This window comes from Triticum aestivum, chromosome 7A (genome assembly GCF_018294505.1).
Source record: "Triticum aestivum cultivar Chinese Spring chromosome 7A, IWGSC CS RefSeq v2.1, whole genome shotgun sequence".
NCBI classification, from domain to species: Eukaryota; Viridiplantae; Streptophyta; class Magnoliopsida; order Poales; family Poaceae; genus Triticum; species Triticum aestivum.
This window is the reverse complement of record NC_057812.1, coordinates 178,012,205-178,021,517: the sequence shown is the minus strand read 5'-3', so window position 1 is coordinate 178,021,517 and position 9,313 is coordinate 178,012,205.

The following is a 9,313-nucleotide window of genomic DNA, read 5'->3' as shown; positions in this document are numbered from 1 at the left end:
GGGTCTGGCGTACCGCAAAATGGAGGAAACGGACCTCCTACGGTCGAAACGGGGGTCCTATTGATCGGGAGGGGTGTGGCGTACCGCAAAACGGACGAAACGGACCTCCTACGGTCGAAACGGGGGTCCTGTTCATCGGGAGGGGTGTGGCATACCGCAAAATGGGACTCCACGGGATATTGTTCATCTCCACCGTCGACCTCCTCCAGCCTCCATGGGCTCCTGTTCATCCAGCCTCGACCGCGCGCTACTCCACCGGCTACTGTTCAACCACCCCTCCACCGTCTACAGTTCATCCAGCCCTCCACACCATGGGGTCCTATTCAACCACCCCTCCACGGGCACCCCTCCACCATCTACTGTTCATCCCGCCCTCCACCACACCACGAGGTCCTGTTCATCCAGAGGCAACGCCACCGCTCACTGTTCATTCAACCCCCCCCCCCCCGCAACACTCACTGTTCATCCCAGAGGCAGCATCGATCGGCTTCAGTTAGCAGCAGTAGCGAAGGAATCGCTCGATCAGGTTCAGTTAACATCCATCGATCGATCGCTCGGGTTCAGTAACGCGTAGCCTGCAGTGCAATCGCTCGGGTTCAGTTAATTAGAGCCCAACGCCTTGCTCGGGTTCAGTTAAGAGCCAACGCCTCGCACACACGCGCGTATGTGTACGAGATAAATGCGCATCGCTCGGTCCTCGACCTCCCACCGTAACCGGGAACTCCCCAAAATTTTCCTCCCCCTCGCTTCTACCACGGTTTTTTTCGTTATGGACGGCCCAAAGAATGTCATGCAGCTGCGTCTCCGACCCGCCCAGGACGAAAAGCCCATTTTCTGTCATAATTTTTTGTCGTAGAAGTAGGAGCCCACCACATCTATGATTATACCGGGTTTTGTCACAATTATCATCATAGAAGTATCATATGTATGACAGAAAAAAAATTCGTTCGGCCCAAAATGTCACGGTTGTGTCTTTTTTTGTAATGCATGTCGCCACCGCCTGCTTACTCCCCTAGGGCCAGGGACAACACCGAAGTGTTATCCTGGAGGACCGCTCCGAAGGGAGGAACCCAGGACGTTGTTCGGGAGGCACCACAAGGCGGGACCTCCACTCCCGGAAACATGGGGGAGCCAATCCCCATGGAGACTGGCAAAGAGGGCCGTATCCAGTTCGGCCCTCAGCCGAATACGATTCCGGAGACCCATATGGCTCCGGAGTCGGGCGAGCAACCCCTTTTGAAGGAGGGAGGTGCGTCGCCTCCACCGGTGGCTCCTGTCCATCCAGGAGCGCCAGATGACCTGATGGGGGCGCTACGAAGCGCCTCCATCGTGGACGAGCACCATATCCTTATGGGTGCGGTGATCGAGAAGGTTCAGTCCGCCAAGAGCGGACTGAATGAAGCCTACAGCAGCCTGTTAACAGGTTTCGAGGTAAGAAAGGGAAAACCCCGTATAGTCCGTAGCCCCTGAGACGATGTCCGGTCTTCGGTGAGGAGAATCGGACAGGGGATCAATCCTTAATTATAAGAGGCTGACTAAATATGTATCGATAAGCAGGCGTCCCTGTTGGCTGTGACCTCGCATACTGCCGAGGTCTCCGAGCTGAAGCGGAGGCCGGAGCGGACCGAGAAGGAGCTCGGCGAGGTTAAGGTTTGGCTCCAGGAGAAGCAAGGTGAGGAACGACTTGCTATATGTTCGGGAAAGGATAAGCTTTGTATATTGACAGCGGTATTGTGATATGTGCAGAAGCCGCGACTAAGGTCGAGGCCCTGAGGAAGGCCCTGGGCGAGGCCGAGGAGCGGGCTGTCCAGCAGCAAGCCGCCCGGGTTAAAGAAGTCCACCAAGAGCTCCAGGATGCGGTGAAAAAATGCGAGGCCTTGGAGCATGATGCGTCGGTTCGAGGGACCCAACTCGCCAAGGCTCGTCAGAGCATGGAGACCGCACGTAATGAGGCCCAGGCTGCCCTCCAGGAGATCCAGGAGGCCAAGAAGATCACGACGGGTAAGGCATTTAAGATGCAAAGCAAGTATGCGGAGAAGCAGTACCTTTTACTAACCCGAGTTCGGAGTTCCCAGGGGCTTTTGCGGATTTACCACGCAGTGTATCAGACGCCACGGAGTTCTATCGAGCCGAAGGAGGGGGTTCTTCAAGAGGCTCTTCTAGTCGTAGTATGCGGCACCAGAGCATCCCGTGTCCTTCACCGATCAGCTGAAACAGCTGGTGGAGTTGCATAGGGTGGCCGAACTAGCCATTAAGGATTTGATAATCCGGCTATGGCCAGCCGAAGCTATGCCTAGTAGCTACTTCGGACTCGTGAGGCGGATGGTGAACGCCTCTCCTCGGCTGGACGTTATCAAGCGCTCCGTCTGTATTGAAGGTGCTCGTATGGCCTTCGTTTGCTGCAAGATGTGGTGGGCGAAGATGAATGCTGTTGAAGTCTCCAGCGGGCCGCCGGAGGTCAAGGAGCACCGCAGACCCGAGCGATATTCCGAGGATGTCGTAGAAGGGTCTCGACTTGTAGCGGCACAATGTTCGCAGGACATTGTATTTGAATAAATGTATGCATGTTGCCTTTGTCTTGTATTATCGGAACAAAGCCAGTTTTTGTAAAGTAATTTTATTATGCTTTGAATTGTTTCCTCCTGTATGGCCGTGTTGTGTGTAATCTGAGGGTTGGCCGGTCGTCGGCTTCTGCCCTCACGTAGATAGTACGGAGGTGTTCGGGATGGAATCTAAACAATCTTGATCCAATTACATGGTCCTTGAAGGAGTTGTTTAGCGCAACGAACAAGGCAATCAGACTTTATGGCTTTAATGCCCTCACTTAGCCATAGGAGTTTTATAATAAAGCATGGGCGCATCCCCTGGTTTAAGCCAGAGTACTGTCAGCATCTGATCGGAAGTGCCGATCTCTCGCGTAACGCGGAAAAAATCTCCAACGATTTGTAACCCTCGAGTAGCTGACCGGCTCTCGCCACATCATGACAATCAGTTTTCGACTCTCTCTAGTGAGGTGCTCGTCTAGTCAAAGCCAGGGCACAATCGCTGTAGTTCTCCCTTTACTACCCTAGCCGATGGAGGAGAACGTAGGGTAGCAAGCACAGGAGCCGGGCAACCCAACTATTGACCAAAGACATGATTCGGAGCCAATGCATATAATGCTAAATTCAGGGTGCCGAACTTATATATAAGAAGTGTTCGGACTGTGTTGCCGTATTGTGGGGCGGTAGGTAGCCCCTGGCGAATATGAAACGTAAAAGAGTGTAGATGCAGCAAATGGGCAGATCGAAATAAAACGAAGTAAGAAGCGAAAACCACAGAAACTGGGCCACGAACCATTTTTATTATAACTGGATGGATACGTCAAGGCGTATCTTGTACAGATGGTGCGAGAAGTATCCGACCATTTAACATGCCGGAATCAATAGGGCGCAGTGTGCGGGTCCTGAGAAATAAGTATGAATACCGTCAAGAAGAACGTATAAAGGTTACCCTACACACCTGTGTTGCTTGCCTCCGTTGTATTTCAGTCCTTCTAAAGGACTTGACATCAGGCCCGCGGGAAAAGGTGCCCAAAACAAGAAAAAGAAGTAAAAGTATGTGTGTCCGGGATCGGTCTAGCTGAATTGTAGACCCCGGGTTATGTCGTGCCTCCATCGATGTCCATGGAATTTTGAGTGCATAATTTTGTACGCGTGGTACGAATGCCACTACCTCATTGGGGCTGGGACGGAGGCCGAATTGCTAGTCAAGCTCTTGACGAGCCGCGCTGTCCTGTTGTACTATAGTCCGGACCCTCTTGATGGTGTCCAGGGGCTCGGCAGCTGGATTATAATGCTGCTTGAGAAGGCCGTTTGGTATTTCTGCTGCTAGGGCGGCGGTTTGCTCCTCTATTCGGAGGGAGTGTTCCGTATTGCCATTGACTGTTATGAACGCCGCATGGACCGGGCATCTTGAGCTTGAGATAAGCATAGTGTGGCACTACATTAAATCTAGCAAACGCGGTTCGTCCGAGCAGTGCGTGGTAGCCGCTGTGGAAGGGGACGATATCGAAGATTAACTCTTCGCTTTGGAAGTTGTCCGGAGAACCGAAGACCACCTCCAGCGTGATTGAGCCCGTACAGCGAGCCTCTACACCTGGTATGACTCCTTTAAAGGTAGTCTTTGTTGGTTTGATTCGTGAGAGATTAATGCCCATCTTCCGTACTGTATCCTGGTATAGCAGGTTGAGTCTGCTTCCACCATCCATCAGGACTCGTGTTAGGTGGAATCCGTTGATGATTGGGTCAAGGACCAGTGCGGCCGAACCGCCATGGCGGATACTAGTCGGATGATCTCGTCGATCGAAGGTGATCAGAAATGACGACCATGGATTGAACTTTGGGGTGATTGGCTCTATCGCATAGACGTCCCTGAGTGCTCGTGTGCGCTCCTTTCCGGGGATGTGTGTGGCATATATCATGTTCACCGTTTTGACTTGGGGGGGGGGTATTTCTTCTGTCCCCCGGTCTTCGGCTGCCGGGGCTCTTCATCCTCGTCCTCACTTTGTGATCCCTTTTCTTTATTTTCGGCATTTAACTTGCCAGCCTGCTTGAAGACCCAACAATCCCTGTTGGTATGATTGGCTTGCTTATCCGGGGTGCCGTGAATTTGGCATGGACGGTCGAGTATGCGGTCCAGGCTGGAAGGTCCTTCGTTGTTTCTTTTGTAGGGTTTCTTCCATTGGCCGGACTTGGAGCCACTGAATCCGGTGTTGACTGTGGTGTCCTCAGTGTTGTTGCCATTGCTTCTGCGTTTGTGTCCATTGCACCGGAGCTTGCCGGTGTTGTTCTTGGCCTCGGTGGGGCCTGCCTCGCTGGCTGTGTTTTTGCTACGAGCCAACCAGCTGTCCTCGCCTGCGCAAAAGCGGGTCATGAGTGTCGTAAGGGCTGCCATTGACTTCGGCTTTTCTTGTCCGAGGTGGCGTGCTAGCCATTCGTCATGAATTCTGTGTTTGAAGGCTGCTAGGGCCTTGGCATCCGGACAGTCAACGATCTGGTTCTTTTTGGTTAGGAACCTAGTCCAGAATTTTCTGGCTGATTCTCCGGGTTGTTGAACTATGTGGCTTAGGTCATCAGCATCTGGTGGCCGAACATAAGTTCCTTGGAAGTTGTCGAGGAAAGCCTCTTCCAAGTCCTCCCAGCTGCCGATGGAGTTCTCAGACAGGCTATTTAACCAGTGCCGAGCTGGTCCTTTGAGTTTTAATGGGAGGTATTTGATGGCGTGGAGGTCGTCTCCTCGGGCCATGTGGATGTGGAGAATGGAATCCCCGATCCATACTGCAGGATCGGTTGTGCCGTCGTATGATTCGATATTGACGGGCTTGAACCCCTCGGGGAATTCATGATCCAGTACTTCATCTGTGAAGCAGAGCGGGTGTGCGGCGCCTCTATATCGGGCCGCATCGTGGCGGAGCTCTGATGGAGTCCGTTTGCGGCATTCGTCCCGAGCGTGGTTAGGTTTGTCACGTCCGAATAGGTAGCTGTCATCGTGCTTCGAGGCACGTCCTCGCGATCCGTAGATCGATATTGTGTGTCCTGCTTTACTGTCCAGAGTCTGTCGGAGGTCGTACATATGACTCTAGACTCTTCCGTCCCTATTTTGGCGGGGTGGTGGGGTGGTCTGCTGTTCGACCCGAGTTGCCGCTTTATCCCGACCGCGGGGTGGCCGTTCAGCCGCCCTGTCCCGACCACGTGGTGGTCGGTCCGCACTACGCGAGGGAGATATGTGCTCTGGCGCCTCCTCATCGAATTGAGGTAGCAGTCTGTGTTTTGGGTAGCTCTTGGCTGGGCGGTTGAGGTCGTATTCCTCGGCTGTCGGGACATCAGTCCATCTGTCGACGAGCAGGTCTTGTTCAGCTTGAAGCTGATGTTGTTTCTTTTTCAGGCTCCTTGCCGTGGCTATGAGCTGAAGCTTAAAGCGCTCCTGCTCGAGAGGATCCTCAGGCACGATGAAGTCTTTGTTGCCAAGGCTTGTCTCCTCCTCGGAGGGTGGACAGTAACTATCATCTTTCGAGTCATCTTCTATGGCCTGTTCGTCAGGGTTGTCTTGCCCGCTGTCGTGTTCCTGTTAGGATGTAGCCCCGATAGGGTCTTCATTGTTTTCGGCGTCGCCCGGAGTACTATTTTCTCCGGTGCCAGTGTTGTCGTCCTTTGAGCGGCGAAGCTTGGGGCGGCGTTTGGGCCGCTGGCGCTTGGACTGTATCTCGGAGGTTTTATTCGCATCTGGCTCTTCTTTGTCGTCGCCAGATCCTTTAGGTGTATCAACCATGTACATGTCGTACGAAGAGGTAGCCGTCCAACGTCCAGTGAATGGCGAGTCTTGGCCTTGCTCCTTGTCGGCATCGTCGTCCATACCGTCGATGTCTTCGGAGCCATAGTCAAGCACGTCGGTTAAGTCATCGACGGTGGCTATGAAGTGGGCGACGGGTGGGAAGCAAGATTCCTCATCATCTGTCTCTAGCTCGAGCCGGACATAGTTCGGCTGCGAGTCCTTCTCCAAGGACAAATTCTTTAATGATTTTAGCACATCACCCAAAGGCGAGTGCTGGAAAACGTCAGCGGCGCTGAACTCGAAGATCGATAACCGATCTAGCTCGGTGTCCACGGGTGTACACAGTCCGGAACTTATAGCCGGAGACGAGTCCGAAGTTCCATTAAAGCGAATATTGCAGGGCCTCGAGTCCATGTGCGGCTCCAACGCCGCGGACTCTGCGGCCTCGGATGGCTCGATCTGCTTCGGCTCTAAGGTCGTTGCAGCCGCAGGAACCATCTCCTGGGTGTGATCCGATGACAGACTTAAGTCACGTTCATCGGGATGAGGGGGAGCGATCGCCACGGGTTCAAATCCCTCGAAGATCAAGTCTTTATGGATATCCACGACGTAGTTCAAGCTTACGAATCTGACCTGATGGCCAGTGGCATAGCTGTCAATCTACTCCAGATGGCCAAGTGAGTTGACCCGCAGTACGAAGACGCCAAATACGGAGATCTATCCGGGGACAAAGGTTCCTCTTTGGACAACGTCATTATTGACGATTGAAGGGGGCATCGAACCTTTTGTCGACGGCATAGTGGAACTCTCAATGAAAGCACCAATGTCGGTGTCAAAACCGGCGAATCTCGGGTAGGGGGTCCCGAACTGTGCGTCTAGGATCGATGGTAACAGGAGACGGGGACATGTTTACCCAGGTTCGGGCCCTCTCTATGGAGGTCCTACTTCCTGCTTGATTGATCTTGATGAATATGAATATTACAAGAGTTGATCTACCACGAGATCATAATGGCTAAACCCTAGAAGTCTAGCCTATGTGGGTATGGTAATGAGTATATGTATTTGGCCTTTCCGGACTATCCCCTTCGGTTTAGACACCGAGGGGATCTAGGGTTTACAAGGAGTCGGTTACATAAAAAGGAATCTTCGGTCGCCAAGCTTGCCTTCCACGCCAAGTAGAGTCCAATCCAGACACGGTGCAGTCTTCGGCCTTCATGTATTCGCAGCCCATCAGTCCGGCCCATGGATAACAGGCCGGACGCCCAAGGACCCCTTAGTCCAGGACTCCCTCACCCCCTCATATATATAGGTTGGAGGGAGGAGAGGCAGCCAAGGGGGCGCCCCAAGTAGGAGGAATCCTACTTGGGCGCCTCCCAATTCGGCCTCCCCCTTCCATATTTATCCGGAGGGGGAAGGAAGGAGGAGGGAGGAGAGAAGGAAGGGGGAGGCCGAATTGCTCCCCTTCATTTCTCTCTTCCCCTCTTTCCTTCCCCCCTTATTTCGGCCTACATGGGGCGCACCAGCCCCCTAGGGGCTGGTCTGTCCCCTTCTTGGCCCATTAGGCCCATGTAGTTGCTGGGGGGATGTTCGAAACCCCTTCCGGTGACTCGATATGTACACGGTACCTCCGGAACACTTTCGGTGTCCGAAAATCATCGTCCAATATATGAATCTTTACTTCTCGACCATTTCGAGACTCCTCGGTCATCAAATCACATAACTCATATAATACAAAATCGTCATCGAACGTTAAGTGTGCAGACCCTACGGGTTCGGGAACTATGTAGACATGAGCGAGACACCTCTCCGGTCAATAACCAACAGTAGAACCTGGATGCTCATATTGGTTCCCACATATTCTACGAAGATCTTTATCAGTCGTACAGTAATGACAACATACATTATTCCCTTTGTCATTAGTATGTTACTTGCCCGAGATTCGATCGTCGGTATCTTCATACCTAGTTCAATCTCGTTACCGGCAAGTCTCTTTACTCGTTCTGTAATACATCATCCCGTAACTAACTCATTAGTCACATTGCTTGCAAGGCTTATCATGATGTGTATTACCGAGAGGGCCCAGAGTTACCTCTCCGATACTCGGAGTGACAAATCCTAATCTCGATCTATGCTAACCCAACAAACACCTTTGGAAATACCTGTAGAGCATCTTTATAATCACCCAGCTACGTTGTGACGTTTGATAGCACACAAGGCATTCCTCCGGTATCCGGGAGTTGCATAATCTCATAGTCGAAAGAATATGTATTTGACATGAAGAAAGCAATAGCAATAAAACTGAACGATCAATATGCTAAGCTAACGGATGAGTCTTGTCCGTCACATCATTCTTCTAATGATGTGATCCGCTTCATCAAATGACAACACATGTCCATGGCTAGGAAACTTAACCATCTTTGATTAACGAGCTAGTCTAATAGAGGCTTACTAGGGACACGGTGTTTTGTCTATGTATCCACACATGTATCAAGTTTCCGGTTAATATAATTTTAGCATGAATAATAAACATTTATTATATTCTAGTTTGAGATGGAGTTGATTTTTATAAAAAAAATAAATCATAAAAAATGTTTGAGGATCGTGTCCAGGTAAACCTAGGCATGGGAGCCCAACCTTACGAATTGAACCCGAAGCCGGCACCGGAACCAACTCAAATATATTGTTTCTACAAAAATAAATATATTCATATACCAAAAATGATTTAAAATAATTTCCTTTTATAAATACAAAAATGTGCACTATCTCTTTATTTGGATTGGGCCGGGTCGGGCTCAGGCTTTGGGTTCACAGCCCGACCCAACACATGCCCAGGCTAGTCCAGGGTTGGGCCTGTTTGAGCTTGGATGGAAATGCTCCAGGGCCCGAAACATAGAAACCCAAAAGAAAGGCAACAAGACGAGCGAGCAGCAGTGTACCAGCATTGTCTCAAAAAAAAAAAAAACAGTGTACCAGCAATACCAGAGGCGGCAGCCATAGCACA